The 17,106-nt window shown below is 40.7% G+C and overlaps 1 protein-coding gene across 1 annotated transcript in view; it reads left to right on the top strand.

Annotated features, from left to right (window-relative positions):
- Positions 1-2,820: 2,820 nt before the first annotated feature.
- LOC117402697 (uncharacterized) overlaps positions 2,821-17,106 on the top strand; it is a 60,663-nt gene continuing 46,377 nt past the window's right edge. Inside the window, exon 1 of the mRNA XM_034004086.1 lies at positions 2,821-3,122. The gene's annotated coding sequence lies outside the window, so the exon portion shown is untranslated. The remainder of the gene's footprint in view (positions 3,123-17,106) is intronic.

The raw sequence follows: 17,106 nt of genomic DNA, 5'->3' as shown, positions 1-17,106 counted from the left end.
AAGTGTTAGTACGTTTTGTTTGCCTATTTATTTTGGCCTCAAGTGCAGTGTCCTGTGTTTTGTTTTGTTCAAACCTTTTATTTTACAATAAAACGGCGCAAGCAAGCGCATTACCATTTCATCCACCGTCTGTCTGTGTATTCCTTTCTGGTCTGACGTAACCATTAGAGCCTGCTTGTCACACACGCACTTGCCGATTCTTCCTGAGCAACATACGAAGAATCCGACCCTTCCTCACCAACTACGCCACCCAGCTCCTGGTCCAGGCCCTGGTACTCTCCCACCTAGACTACTGCAACTCCCTCCTGGCTGGCCTCCCTGCGTCCGCCACCCGTCCGGTCCAGCTCATCCAGAACTCTGCTGCTCGCCTGACTTTCTCTCTGCCTCGCTTCTCCCACGCAACTCCACTGCTCCGCTCACTCCACTGGCTCCCGATCACCGCTCGCATCCAGTTCAAGACTCTTGTACTCGCTTACAGATGCCTTGACCAGACTGCACCCATCTATCTCCAGATCCTCATCTCTCCCTACATCCCCACTCCACCTCTCCGCTCCTCCTGCACTAGAAGACTGGCTCTACCTCCTCTACGCTCCCCTGCCTCCAGAGCCCGCTCCTTCTCCACCCTCGCCCCGCAGTGGTGGAATGACCTGCCTACAGATGTCAGGAATGCCCAGTCCGTGACCACCTTCCGGCGCCTTCTCAAGACTCACCTCTTCAGACCGCACCTGTAGAACTCCTCTTTTCCCTCTGGATACTTATCACTCTTCCTTAAATGCGCTTTACTTGCTCTTATCTGCTCCCTATTTTACTGCATTTAATCCTGTACTTTAGAGTACTGTAATCTGTCAAGTGTCATTTAATCTGTAGTATTTTGTATTTAATTATATCCTGATGTAACTATCACTGACACTGTTATCTGCTCCGTTATTGAATCGTATTTTGTCATACTTGTACTTGCTAGAACCGAAGTCATTGTATTTTATCTTGCTCTTAATTGTATTAATTCTTGTACTGTGATTCTTGAAATGTATTTTTGTTTACGACTTTAAGTCGCCCTGGATAAGGGCGTCTGCTAAGAAATAATAATAATAATAATAATAATAGAGTTCATGATGCCATTGACCTTAACAAGGGCCCCAGGACCAGTGGAAGCAAAACAGCCCCATAACATCAAAGATCCACCACCATATTTTACAGTAGGTATGAGGTTCTTTTCTGCACACGCATCCTTCTTTCGACGCCAAACCCACCGCTGGTGTGCATGGCCAAAGAGCTCTATTTTCATCTCATCTCCTCGTTACATCTGGTCACCTCGTTACAAAAAGGATATTGCTGCTCTAGAAAGAGTGCAAAGAAGAGCAACCAGAATTATTCCGGGTTTAAAAGGCATGTCGTATGCAGACAGGCTAAAAAATTGAATTTATTCAGTCTTGAACAAAGAAGACTACGCGGTGATCTGATTCAACCATTCAAAATTCTAAAAGGTATTAACAACTTTTTCGACCTGAAAAAAGAAACAAGGACCAGTCACAAATGGAGATTAGTTAAAGGGGCATTCAGAACAGAAAATAAGAGGCACTTTTCTACACAGAGAATTGTGAGGGTCTGGAACCAACTCCCCAGTAATGTTGTTGAAGCTGACACCCTGGGATCCTTCAAGAAGCTGCTTGATGAGATTCTGGGATCAATAAGCTACTAACAACCAAATGAGCAAGATGGGCCGAATGGCCTCTCGTTTGTAAACTTTCTTATGTTCTTTCTTATCTTTATCTTTAAAGATGTCTTTTCAATAATACATACCTTCAGATGGAATTCAAAGGTGTAGTGCAATGGTTTTAAAAATAGTTCAAAAATGTTTTTACATACAGTATGTAGGGAGTTTACAACTTTAGTTCAGGAGGATGGATTGCCCCCACACTCATTGTCATCTACTAACCAATCAGGAGATTATAAATAAGCATGTCACTTAACCCTCCTTATGCGCAATTGATTCACATCCCTCCACCTCCCCAAATCGCCACCCCCTTTTTTTTCAATTTCCCTTTAATTTAAAATTGGGGGGGGCTATCACCTTGTCCAGTTGGCCAGTGCATGGGCCCTCAACTAAGCGAGTTGCAGGCCAAATGGTCATATGTATCATATTCTATAATCATAAATAAAATATCAGTTATTTTCAAATTCTTATAAACCCAAGTTAAAGACATCTTGCAAAATGTTATCAGTAGAAAAAAAAACATAATTTGAAAAGAAAATATTGTTTTGTTTTATAATAAGAATTAGCAGGAGCCATGCATTTTTGGCTCACAGTATGAATACATCTGCATAGAAGGCTAAACTATGGATGTGTAAAGTGTTAACTTAATGTAAATTAAAATGTCACTGGGATACTTCTGCAAAGAATAACAAAATGCCCCCCGCCCTGCCATTATTTATCTTGGGCAGCAAATTAATCATCTAAAATATACTAGGATTCAGCAAGCAAACTCTTTGCTTGCTTGTACTGAGTTCCAGTTTACATGAGTTTAAATACATTACAGGAATGCAAACATATACTTAGAATAAACTATCCTGGGTGTGACAAAAGCATTAATGAGCTGCTAAACACAATAGATACCCAACATTCTGAGTACTAACCTTAAAACACAGGTTCTAAAAAAAATTTCACTTGTATGTTTGGTTCAGTACAAAACCCATTATAGCCATATCAACTGAGTATCTATTGCTTAACTGATTCCAGGTAATCACCTGTTAAAAACTGGCCTTTGTCCAAAAGCTAGAGAGAGAGAGGGAGAGAGTGTGGAAAGCAAAGGTCGAGAAAGCAGGAGTTACAAAAGAGAAAGAGAAAGTCTTAGGTTACTGATAAAAGTTGCTGAAAAGTTTATTTTCAAAGGTTACTAACTACTGCGAGAGATACAGCGAGAGGAGGGTCTGGTCTTTAAGACAACAACAGGAAATGACATTTTGGTCAGGTTAAGCTTGACAGCAATAACCACAACGCTGACATGTGTGCTTGTGTCCCCATACTGGGAGTGATTGTGTATATGCGCTGTGGACTCAGAAGTTCAGGAAATATCCTTTTGAACTCATAAATAAAGCCAAGTGCCCATGTCAGCAGCTGCTCTGTAAGTACAATGTTTTTCTTTTGTTGTTCTTATGAAGATTTGTTTTTAAAATCTAGAACGTTTGAAAGTGAAATTGTTATTTCCACTATTAAAACATATTCAAACCACACTCAACACCTGTAGAGAGAGGCTTCTCCATTACTATATGGAAAAATAAGACAACTGACATAATTATGTTGTGTGTGACAGGAAAGTTTAGTTCACTTCAGTTACAAAGGCAGCACTAAGGCATTCGACAGTTAATTAGAATTTCCTTTAATCTGATTGGTCAATACAAGGGCCTTAATATCTGGTAAAGGACCTTGAAATTATGTTTAATCACTGTTCCCAATTAATCTGCTGCAAAATGCGTAAATACAGTATTTATGTATTTTACCTTGTTACTGCTTAATGAAATAAAATATCTGTTCTTGTACACACCCTCTGAACTAAGTCTGCTTCCTCGCTGTCCTATATGTTCAATCTATCTATTTAAATTTAGTATAGCAAATAACGTTAAAAAAAAAAATCGAGAATATTGTTTGCTGTCAGCGGAAGTACAGTAACCACAATAACAGCTAGTCTCCGGTTTGAATGACGAGTCCAAGAAATCAAACAACTGGATGCAGTCTGATTACTTTCAGCAACTTTATTTCAGCACATCATAATAATAACAGCAAAGGCAAAGTGTTCTCTTCTCTAACAACGCCAGGAAGGAGGCTTTGAATAAACTTTATGAACACACTGTGAATAAGTTACTGAATAGCACAAACAGCATTAACACAGACTACTAGATATTTTGTATTACTTTTATTTTGATTTCACTAATACATTTTAGAACCTAATGGTATCTTAAATACTGAAATGTATACAAATACACAAACCTGCACTCAAATCCCAATAAAAAAGAAAGTACTTTTATTTATTTAAATGTTATACAAACAGTTTATAAACCATGTTCGCGTTTGTGTACGAGGTACCTGAACTGAAGAACAGTTCCATGTAAGAAGAAGATTATTTTTTTTAGTATTGAGGTATTATAGGCTATTGGAAATACCCATGACACAACATAATCTACCGCAGGGATGCTGAAGCCTAAATCTACCAGTGCACGGAATTCTGAGCAAACCGCATTACTCATGGAATAATGAGGAACAAGTTCGTATTCAGTAGCAACAAAAACTAGTGCTGCATAAAATCATGAACAAAACAAACAGAATTAGTTTAAATGTAATTTGTTTTTTTTAATGTATCCATTTTCTATAGCAGACTAAGGTGACATTTAATGACACGAGGCGGGCCTTACCAGACGGTAAAGCTCTCTTCTTCGGATTCTATTGCTTAATTAATATAATAAATAAGTACCAAGCAGGTGGTTTGCAGTTGAAATATTGGCAGTAAAAATGGTCAGGGTCACATCCCCTTTAACATCTGAGAGAGAGAGAGAGAGAGAGAGAAACTAGGAAAAATTGTGGTTGTTCTTTGCACTCTTTCTAGGGCAGCAATATCATTTTTGTAACGAGGTGACCAGAATTGAACACAATATTCTAGATGAGGTCTTACTAATGAATTGTAAAGTTTTAACATTACTTCCCTTGATTTAAATTCAACACTTTTCACTATATATCCGAGCATTTTGTTGGCCTTTTTTTATAGCTTCCCCACATTGTCTAGATGAAGACATTTCTGAGTCAACGTAAACTCCTAGATCTTTTTCATAGATTCCTTCTTCAATTTCAGTATCTCCCATATGGTATTTATAATGGACATTTTTATTGCCTGTGTGCAGTACCTTACACTTTTCTCTATTAAATGTCATTTGCCATGTGTCTGCCTAGTTTTGAATGTTGTCTAGATCATTTTGAATGACCTTTGCTGCTGCATCGGTGTTTGCCACTCCTCCTTGTTTGCTTACTGTACCAGAATCTAAGTCCTTAGTGGATTAGGAAGAGCAGAGGACCCAATACTGATCTCTGTGGTACTCTCTTTGTCGAAAGCTTTCTGGAAATCTAAATAAACCATGTCCTATGCTTTGCAATTATCCATTGTCAATACTGCATCCTCAAAAAAATCAAGCAGGTTAGTTTCCTAAAACCATGATGGCTCTGAAGGCATTGTATTTGCAGCTGTGACAGGTACGAATGTGAGGGAGTGTTTTCATTCTTTTCTGTTTTCTTCTGTTGACCTTCTGGCTCTTTGTATTTTATACTTCATTTAGGAATATGCAGATATTTCAGAGACAGTTATTACTGTTACCTAATCACTTCAAGCTACAATTCCATTTCACTCCAATGGTTTACCTGCAATCAGACTACATGGCCCTAAGGAAACGCACCTGTATGCAGAAATAATATGTGTATTTCAATTGTATGGATATCCTGTATTAACAGAAAATAAACAATAAGTGAAGAACACCATGCCCAAAAAGTGGGAATAGTGTTAATAAAGCCAATAAATGGTATATTTTTTCATGTATATAAATGTCAGCTCACATTCATAAACTGGCTGAACAATTTCTTAAGACAGCAGTAGAGTTATTTTGAAACTCTTGTAGTGCCGCTTTTAGGCTGGCTTTCAGGCAGTTTAGCGTTTAGAACAGCTTTTTTTATTGTGTAAACCCAGCCGTTCTAGTTTGAGTCACCCTAAAAGTGAACTACTCCTGAGTAGGCTTAGAGCTGCTTCAGTTCTTTTGTGTCTTTTCTAGTCAAAGGTCAGACCTTTGCATTATTTGACTTGTTATTTATGTGGCCTTGGTACGAAAGGGGAGTATGTGGCTGTTATCAAGCCGGACTGCTCTAAATTTAGATATACCAGGCATTTAGAATCATGTCATCTTTTTCGTTTTATTTATTCATTTATTCATTTATTTTCAGCCCAGTTTCATACTTTTTTTTACCTATTATACATCTGTCTGATGCTCCAGGACTCCTATACTCTATGTGCATATGTAATAAGCATTGTTAGCAGGCTGACAATTCTCTTTATTTATACTATATGCAATAAAACACCATGGGGTATATGATTTAAGATTAGGAGGCTGTGTGGTCCAGTGGTTAAAGTTAAGGACTTGTAACCAGGAGGTCCCCAGTTCAAATCCCACCTCAGCCATTGACTCATTGTGTAACCCTGAGCAAGTCACTTAACCTCCTTGTGCTCCGTCTTTCGGGTGAGACGTAATTGTAAGTGACTCTGCAGCTGATGCATAGTTCACACACCCTAGTCTCTGTAAGTCGCCTTGGATAAAGGCGTCTGCTAAATAAACAAATAATAAAATATATTGTCCGTCTTGCTTTGTATTTATCAAAGAGTATAGTGTATTTAATTTACACATTTTTAAACCCTTTGACACCATAGCTTCATTTGCAAGTAAAAAAGATGACAACCAGTACACAACAGCAGTTACATTTAGATGAAGAATCAGGTATTAGTTTTACAGACAAAGTTGCCTTCAGGCATTTCTGAAATATCTGAAAAAATACCTGCATAAAGGACTGAGAATCTAGTTCCTTTATGGTCAGGTTGGGTAGAGAAGGCAGCAGACCATGCACAAGGCCTCAGGAAAGAGGACTGTTTGTTGCATTGTGTTAACCAGTGTTTAACCCTGCAGCATTGTATTCAAATTCAGGCATTCAAAATTAGAACTCCATAACAATATGGATGATTAACAGAGCAAATTTCAGTTAATATATTGGTAACTGTTGGACGGTGACTATAAAGCATGACCTAATAAAGCAGTCAATCTCACGATCAGATCTTTCATTTCAAAAGCATTATAGTTTTACATTTTTTTGGCAACTGTAAAATAGTCAATATACTGTAATTCTGCACTAATGTAGCCAGGAAATGTATGCCACTGGGTTAAAAATACAAGTACCACTAAGTTAGAAACTTTCTATTCTTTGACAGTCCTAAGTATAATTTCCTGTTTACTCTGATTCAGATACCAACACCATTATTCTTTTAGAAATGTAATATACCTTGTTGTTATTATTTTATTTCAGTTGTACTTTCCCTAGTTTCTTTAATGAAATATTTCATTCACTATGATGTATAATATTAAATGAGACTATTGCATCTTAAATGCTATGATAAAATGACACTTTAATCTTACAAACACTTTCTTTCTGGACCAGCATTTTTATGGTGCCTAGCCTACTTGTAAACAACAGAATGAAAGCATTTTAACATAATTTATATTTTTGTATTTTTGTTTTAAAAAAATTGTGCTGCTTTGAAATACATTTTTTATATATATATATTCAATAGCAAAAACTGTTAAAGTAACATTAAGGTTTGTTTGCAAATTTCCAAAAGGTTAGGAAACTGCAAGTTAAGGTAGCCTCGTGACCTTAACTCTGCACCCTTATCTGTGTTTCCCATCACACATGACATCACATATGACATCATCAATGACATCACTGCCCTGTGACTTTTGCTAGTGCATTTGCTTAAAAAACCGCTTCAGCAAGTAGATACTTAATTTGCTTTGTGTTATTGTGCAATGCGTGTGTATATGATAACAGTACAATACTAATGCTTTGTTTAATTGTTCTGTATATTGTAGTTTGATGTGCAGTACAAAATAAAACAAACAGTAATTCTAAGTGAAATGGTCTATGTATATTGCAGCAAAGGCATGCACAGTTAGACTGTAAAAATGGGGAGCCAACTCCAGGGCCGCAATATATCTGAATCCGCAGTATAGCGAGTGGCGATATAACGAGGGGTGGGTGTATTTACTTTAGCATTAGTAGCCTTGTTTTACCCTTAATATAACTTAAGTAAACAGAAAAATTACCATTATACACTTTCATAGTTTATTTTTTTTACTTACTTTACTTTAACACAATGTATTTTAATCAACAATCAATTAAAAAATTACAAAACAACGTATCTTTAGCATATTTCCTTTTTTCAATACTCTGATGTAAATTACACCTTCCTTACACTAGTTCACCATCCTAATAGTAAAATCGCATTTTTTCTAATTATGTATCAATAATATTTATTAACAAACATTGTCTTGATTTCCATTACACGAGAGTAGATGTTAAAACTTCATGCTGATTTGAACTCGGCTCTCGCCTAGATAAGCACCAACTAAGACGTAGCTTTACAGTAAACTAATGTGATCCATATGTGTCTCCATCCATTTACGTTTCCTTCCATATGATGATGTAGATATCCTTCTGTCTGGTGTTAATGGCTGAAGTGTAATGCTGGCTCCAGGGATCAGCTTAATTTGCCTCCCTGGCGCATCAGCACACACAACGGCTGCGACACTGGCTCCGGGGATCAACCACAGTGCGGCCTCCCCAGCGCATCAGCATGATAACCGTCTGGATTGAGCTAAATAGGGTACATCTCTGGGGTCTTCAAGTGGGCACCTTCCATCCTCAGTGTTTCGTCGACTAGCCCACGACACCTCAAGAGGGCTCGACGGTGATTCTCGCATCCCAGCATCGCCCCCCTCCGTCCCCCACTCAACTCAGCCCAGCTTACTTACCTGTACATCAGCGTTTCTTTCTTTCTATTGTGCTTGAGATCCCTAGCCAGAATCTTTCCGTCTCAGCCACAGCCAGTTGCTGCTTCTCTCTGCTGCTTCAGATAAGTTCTTCACTGTGCGACGCAACTCTTGGCCACTGAATCCGACGTCTCTGAGAAACCGGGTTGTAGAGTGTGCCACAAATCCTCGACAACCCACTTCCACTGGGTAAACCCGGACTCTCCATCCTCGCTGTTCCGCTTCAGTGGCTAGTTGAGCATACCGCAGTTTCTTCCTCTCATACGCCTCATCTACAGCATCCTCCCATGGCACTGTTAACTCTACCAGGTGAACAAGGCGTGCTGATCCAGACCACAAGACAATATCTGGTCGAAGGTTAGTGGTGGCAATCTCAGTTGGAAAAATAAGCCGTTGACCAACATCTGCCAGCATTTTCCAGTCTCTAGCAGCTTCCAGTTGTCCTGGGCGAGGATTGGTTTTAACACCTTTTCTTGGTGGTTGCTCTCCTGTAATGCTGAGTCACCACGTTGACTCAGCATTACAGTGCGTTAGAGGCCTTTTTTTAACACGTGAGATTTCAGTTCCATATTTATTATATTCCTCGATTTTTTCTAACCATCATGCAGTTACTAACATCTACTAACATTACTTATATAAAACACATGTGTGTTATTTATATTTTAAGTTAACTGCAAAATAAGTAAAGAGAAAAGTTCTTGTGAACCGTACAGCTCCACAGAGTCAAACAGCAATACAATTACCCTGTACTCTCTGTTTAACCAGTGTGAGTGCATTTCAATCTCACGTACTGTGTGGTGGTGCTGTCGCTGAAGCTGTAACTACATCACAGTTAGTAATATAGCAAGGCACAGACTGAACAGTATTTTGTTTTTGTTTCTGGGGATGTCCTTTTATCTAAAGCTGTTATTTCCCATGTGCCACACTCTCCCCCTCAAAATCAATGTTGTCCCTTTTGTCAGTTATTATTTAACTCAAGACTATTTAACAAAACAGAATCACTTTTCCCCAGTGTCTTTGTATCAGTCTTTGATAGCATAAAAATTACACTGTCGAAATCCCAATGTCTTTGTCTTTAATGAAGGCGCTAACAATGTCTAGTTGTCTGCTTAACTCCATGGTCTCCAAAAGCTATCTGAGCTGGTGCTCGCATGTGCCATCAATGAACTTTGTGTGCTGAAAGGTCTCTACTAACCACAGCTGGCCTTCCCTGAGTCTCGTAAGTCAAAGTCTGTGGTGGCCTCTTTTCTTGTGTCGAACATCTTTGCTGATGAGGATTTTCACCTTTGTTGTCACTCTGTCCCTGATCACTCATGGTTTCTTCAGTGACCATCTCAGGATCTGCTTCCAGCGTTGCAATGGGTCTTGATTCCTCAATCACCTCCTTGGCTACGTTGATCACATCCTCTGGCTCTGTACTCCGAAACTGTGTAGTTTCTTCTGCACCTGGTGGGTAGAAGATTTCTGCATCCGGATTTAACTCTGTGTTGTTTGGAGATGGACTCCTTGGGTAAACAACCTTCCAACTCTTCATACCACTCTGTGTCACTGTCAACTTGAGCTTGTGGCTGTTGTCTTGGTGTCTTAATGTTTGGTTGTGCGGATCCTTTCTGTTTCTCATTTTTGGGCTGAATTCTTAAGGGTAAAAAGTCACATGGCAAGAGTAAATTGCGGTGCATTATTCTACCATCCACCATTCTACCTCTACCATCTTCAGGTCTCGCCTGGGCTGTCCTTGCGCTTCCTTCCAGCAATCACGTAGTCTTCCCAATACGAATGAATCTTGCCTGTACCCCCTCACTCCACCAGGTTCCAAATCAGTACATGTCCTCCCGGATGTAGATCTGCACTATATATCTTGCAATCATAGTATTCTTTACCCCTTTGCGCTTCCTGATTAGCAGACTTCAATGCTATCCAGTACTCCTCAGTCATGCAATCCCTCCATTTGTCCACGTAGTCTTGGTAAGTCCCATGCTCACCCTCAGGTCTCAAGTCAAACAGAAGATCTATTGGCAGTCTTGGGGACTGTCTGAACAACAAGTAAAATGGTGAAAACCCGGTAGCTTCATGTTTTATATAATTGTACGATTGCAACACTTTTGCCAGAGAAGTCTTCCAGTCCGTCTTTTGTTCTTCGGTAAGGGTCCTCAGCATTCCAAGCAGTGTTCTGTTAAACCTATCAACTTGTCCATTGCCCTGGGGGTGATAGGGCATGGTGTATGAGCTTCTGATTCCACATGGTTCCTTCAGTCTAGCCATTTATTGGTTTTCAATTTTTTTTCCTATATCATGATGTATTTTTGCGGGGAAATCAAATTTGAAAACATAATCCCCAAAGATTTTCTGCTACTGTTTTAGCAGATTTATTGGTGTTGGCGTAGGCTTGCGCGAACCTGGTGGAATGGTCCATTACTACCAATATATATTGATAGCCTTGCTTGCAGTTTTCAAGATGGAGGAAATCGATTTGAGACCCCATCTCAAATGAGTACGTGATCTTAATACTTGACAATGGTGCACAAGCTGGCCTGTTCAGTTCTCTTTCTCAAACACTCACATTCCCTGGTCACAAAATGTTCCACTTCCTGCTGCATTCTGGGCCAAAAGAATCTGTCCTGGATGAGGTTCATTGTTCTTTCCACCCCCAGATGTCCCATGTCTTGGTGCAGCTACTTATAAGCCAATGGCTTGTATTCTTTGGGGAGGACTAACTGACTCTGGGTTGCTGTCTTTCGGAACAAAATTCCATCCTGGTCGACGCACAAAGTTTCTCACTCTCTCAGCAGTGCAACTACATCTCTGTGTTCCCTTCTCTCTTCTTCCTCACAAGGGCGTTGCTCTCTCACCAGTTACTGCAGGCCTCGGCCTATCACTGGGTCTTTCTCTTGTGCAGTTTTTTATGTACTCTCTGGGAATAGTTTGTATAGTCGCTTGGATGGTGTAGTCTTGCATCTGCAGGGCATTCATTGCTATGGGATTAACCCATGACAAATGCTCTTCCTGTGTTACTGCCACTCCTTGCAATGTGGCGCTGACCATGTCGGAAAAGATCCCCTCGGTGCACTGGTTGATGAAATTATTGGTGTCCAAGGGCATCCGTGACAGACCATCGGCATTCCGGTTGTTTCGCCCCCTGGACAATACTTGATGGTGAAATTGAAATCGACATGTTCTGCCACCCACCTGTCCAGTGGCATTGAGCTTTGCAGTGGTGAAGATGTACGTATAGGCAACGAAGGATGGTGCATGGACCATGTTGGGCAGCAGTGTGGAGTAGTGGTTAGGGCTCTGAGCTCTGGGCTCTTGACTGGAGGGTTGTGGGTTCAATCCCAGGTGGGGGACACTGCTGCTGTACCCTTGAGCAAGGTACTTTACCTAGATTGCTCCAGTAAAAACCCAACTGTATAAATGGGTAATTGTATGTAAAAAATAATGTGACATCTTGTAACAATTGTAAGTCGCCCTGGATAAGGGCGTCTAATAATAATAATAATAATAATAATAATAAGTAGTCCCAGAATTGCTCACAGATTGCCCATTTTAGGGCCAGGATCTCTAGCTTCCCTGAATGCATATGATAATTCTTCTCAGCTGGAGTCAGGGTTTTGGTGACATATGCTATCACAACCATCTTCCCCTCCTGCCATTGGTACTGTATTGCACCTAATCCCTCTTGGGAGGCATCACAGTGGAGTACATATGGCTTGGCAAAATCAGGATACCCTAATACAGGTGGACTGGTCAGACAATCAATCAACTGGCTCAGGATCTCCTGGTGTTCATCTGTCCACTTGATGGGCGTTTGACTTGATACTTGGCCTTGCCTCTCTGATGAAACATGCTTCTGTTGCATTGGCCCTACTGCTACCTTGGCATTCGTTGACAATGATACCAACTCCTATAAAGGCTTGGCAAAATGGGAAATGTTCTGGGTATAGGATGATAGTAGGATACAAAGCCGAGTATTTTCCTCAGCTCTGACTGTACTGGGACACTTTTCCTTCAAGGCCTGCACGGGTGTAATTTCAGCTGGGTCCAAGGTGTAACCCTTCTCGGACACAATCTTCTCCAGGTACCTCACCTTGCGACGACATATCTCGCATTTCTTAGCCGTGAGCTTGATCCTGTGTTGCTTGTACCAGTGAAGAACCATCTGCACATGTCGCATGTGTTCAAAGGATTTACTGTACACCAGGTTATCATCCAGGTAAGGCACATCTCATCTCTAAGGCCTGTCAAGCACTCCTCAATATTTTGTTGGAACTCTGCTGGTGCTGAACTGAGCCCGAAGGGAATCCGCACCCACTCGTACAAACCCCAAGGTGTGATGAAAGCAGCAAGGGGGCGGCTTTCCTCATCAAGGAATCCTTGGTGGTACGCCTTCCCTTGGTCCAGGACAGAAAACCAGGAGCTGCCACTAAGACTATCCACCAGGTCCTGTATCCGTGGGATAGGGTGTCTGTCAGGGAAGGACTTGAGGTTCAATTCCCTGTGGTCACAGCAAAGTCTGAGCCCTGGTGAAGAGTATGATCTTGATTTTGTGATCCAGCCTCTGTTCAGCAAATCCTCCAAATACTCTTTGAACTCCCGATGTAGCGGCTTTGGAATGGACACATATGTCTTCTGTACTGGTGTGGTGTCCTTTTAAATGTGCATTTTCAGTGATGGGATGCACCCTATATCCTGGTCATCCTGTGCAAAGGCATTTCACTCTTCCCTAAGCATCTCATTCAACACTGCGTGCTGCTCTTCATTTAGGTGATCCAGTTTCACCGGAGGGTCCCATCTCCCAGCTTGCATGTTCCGGTTACCATCGTTTTGGTGCTTCCACAGGACTAAGATGTTCAACCTTCTTCCCTAGGTGGTTGGTGTGGTCTCCTTGGGTTGTCCTGAATTTCCCTGTCAGGCCGGCATGGCTTCACTTCTATAGGTCTCATTGGAGCTGGATAGACTGTTTTCACTGACTGAAGATGTCCCAGTACTGTTCTCTTATCCAGAACAATGTTGTGATTGCAGTCTTGGAGGAGTTCCCACTTGAGAGTCTTACTATTATCTCATTGATGCTCAAACCTTCAGGCCAGTGTGGCTTTTCATTAGGGATAAACATCACTTGATCCTGGTCCAGATTTCCAACATGTGTGTGACCATGGACTGTGGTCAGCTGACCGGGTGGAAGGACATGCTTTTCTTTTCGGTCTTGACAACGCCAATACCACTGCTGCAGCTCCCCATGTGGATAATTCGTAACAAGTTCTTTGCTGCATCAGGCTTCAATGAGAATACTGCAGCAGTCATACTAACAGCTTCTTTTGGTATTGTTTCTTGTGCTCCTATGTGTTGATTTACCACTTCCTCAATTACACTGTATCCAATAATTGGCTCTTCTGCCACATTGGGATCACTGGACACTAATATTGAAACTTGGAGTCTTGCATCAGGATTGATGTCCTGTTTCAGACGGAAGATCACCTCGATCCAGCCAGAAAAAGGAATCCTGTCTGGTTTGTTGCAAATCCCCTCAATGTCCCAGGCCCCAGCAATTCCTCTACTGACCTGATGTTAGTGTGGGGGAGATGTTTCTTCCTCCATACTTCATTGATCATGCTGGCTTGGGCGCCCGTATCCCATAAAGCAGCTGTCACCACGTTGTCCAGTACACAGTGCACTATACACTTCTTCCCAACTAAGTTCAGGATCTTTGCCCCATCCTTTTTGGGTCAAGGTAGGTGACTTTAGACATATTAACATAGTTTTCTCTGGTCTGTTCCTTGCTGAGCCTTGTTAAATCTGTCCCCTCACATTACACAAATGCCGGTGTTGTTTCTAGTTTGGCTTCTGGCATGTGATGAGTCTCCCTGTGGTGCCTGCCTTTATTAAACAGCTGTTACCTTTTTGGGATTCTGTTTTCTGGGTTACTGTGGGTCCCTCTACAGTAACCCTTCGCTGTTTCCCTGAAGCTCTCTTGAGGAGTGGCACCCGCTGGTGAAATGTCCTAACTGGCCACATTTTGTAGCTGTGGCTGTAAGATTCCCCTTTCCCTAGGTAACGCATGCTCTATTGCCCTTACTTCACTGGGTTCCTCGCTGTCTCCACATGCTAATCTCTAGCATGTACCTTAAATTCAAGCCTGGGCTGATGGCCTTGACCACTACTTCAATGACTTCGGCCTCGCTGTGACCCTTTTGGAGTTCTGCATTGATCTGGTGCAGTAGATTGGTGTAAGACAATTTTTATGTTCTATACTCTTCTTAATATTTACTTTAGCATTAGTAGCCTTGTTTTACCCTTAACCCTTTCCAGGCTGGATTTATACTGTTATTCTGGATTTCTGAGCCAGATTTTTTTGAATTTCTGAAAGAATATACCCTACACTTGTTTTTAGAGTAATAATTCATTCAAATTGTTATTAAATTACCATAAAACCATGTATCATTTAACCCTTAGCGGTCCATTTATTCAGCGCCTCTCAGGCGCGTCATGTCCAATTTTCACACGCGCAGTTTATTTTAGACGCACTGTTTAAAAGTATTTTTTTTCACAGTAAGACAGGTTTAAAAGGCACTGCATATCAACAGGACACTCAGTACTGCATCTCCAGCCCCGCCCCACCCCTTGTTCGCTATATTTTTTAAATACCTCTTAATAATAGTACATACCGGAGGGTCACGTGATGCAGCTGCCCAAGAAGGTCGCGTTTCTGTGAGCTCCGTTGCTGGGGATCCTTATCTGAATTAATCCTACAATTTTATACTCGACATCCACTGTTTAAATGCTGTTATATAACATTAGAGTAGCCTAAAGTTTCATGGCACACTGTAATTTGCGAAGAAGTAAAAGATCCTCAACAAAAAATAAATCTCGTTCTCCAGCGCATGTACAGGCCGCATCATCCCCGCTGAAAAATACCATGGAAGAGCAGGATCCGATAACTCTAGAATCGCTGTGGAAAGCAATTAAACAAATGAAATCAGATTTATTCCAACATATCGACACCAAAACCATGTACATACAAATTAAACTAACAAACATACAAGGCTCGCTTTCAACTCTCACAGAACAGGTAGCGGAGGTTGAAAACAGAGTAAGCATCAATGAAGACAACCTACAAGATGCCGCGGACCGAATTACACAACTGGAGAAAGAAATGTCGTCTCTTAAAGACAAAACCCAAGATCTGGAGAACAGAAGCAGAAGATCAAACATTCGCCTGGTCGGTCTTCCGGAGGGCTCCGAGGGGCAAGACACAGTAGGTTTTGTTCCCCTCATTATAGAGAGAGCGCACCGCTCCTCGGCACCCAAGCCAGGTAATGCGGATAGACCGAGGCCTATCATCATGAAACTTTTAAATTTCAGAGACAAAGAGAGAATCTCCCCTTAGCCAGAGAGAAAAGTGAGCTTTACTACAACGGCAAAAGGATGTTTCTCTTTCCGGATTTCAGCACTGAACTTCAAAATAAACGCAAAGAATTTAACCAAGTTCAGAGGAAGCTTAACGAAAAGGGAGTGAAATACGCATTGATGTATCCGGCTAAACTCAGGGTGGAGTACAAGGGCATGAAGAGGTTCTTCATTTCACCACATGAAGCTGAAAACTTCGTTCGGGAGATGGAAAAGAACTGACAACCTGAGGGGGTATAACCGAAGATTTTCTCCAAGACAAGAGTCACTCACGTTGCTGTTTCTTTCTTCTAAGTTTTACTATACTTTTAAAGAATTATTATTGACATACTTAGAATATGTATTATTATTGTTATTGTTGTTATTATTATTGTTTTAATATTGTATTTACTTCTTCCTCTGCCGCTATAGTAACTACGCAGGTAACTAATTTAAGTGTGGAGAGAGGTTTATCCTGCTAAATTCACTTTAAGATGTGCAAAAAAAAAAAAAAAAAGCAGACATTGTCCCTAATAATAGTAAGATTATTATTTAATAGTGAATCTCAAGTTGGAATATAAACAGTGAGTGAGAAACAAAACATGCTTTTGCAACTGGCTGATGGTTTAAATGTAAACTCCAATAGCATCGGGTTATATAGTTAAGAAGGCTACATACTACTTTCTTTCATAGTGTTACTATTATTCTGAACTGTGTTAAAATTATTCAGATCTAAGTCACTTTGTAGTACAAGTTAAATGGGGAGGGTATGTTGGGAACTATTTGTTCTCTGGTATGGGGCACTAAGTGGGAGGGTATAGGGGTTAATTTTGAAAGCAGGCCATGCTACATGCACGTTTTCTTTGCTTCTCTACTTACTAAACATTATGATGAAAACTAAAATTTGATTTTTGCAATTTCAAAGAAAGATGTTTTCTGCTCGGTATTAGAACATCGGGTCCTGGACTTCGTTCTCACTATAATTATGAAAACCATCTCCTATTCCAGTTATATTTTACTGTTGAAGCGTAATGGCTAATACTTTAAATTGTGTATCTTGGAATGTCAAAGGAGTTAATAACCCCATAAAACGTAAGAAGA

Source organism: Acipenser ruthenus, chromosome 5 (genome assembly GCF_902713425.1).
Source record: "Acipenser ruthenus chromosome 5, fAciRut3.2 maternal haplotype, whole genome shotgun sequence".
In the NCBI taxonomy this organism is placed as follows: domain Eukaryota; kingdom Metazoa; phylum Chordata; class Actinopteri; order Acipenseriformes; family Acipenseridae; genus Acipenser; species Acipenser ruthenus.
This window is presented reverse-complemented; position numbering and strand designations above follow the sequence as displayed.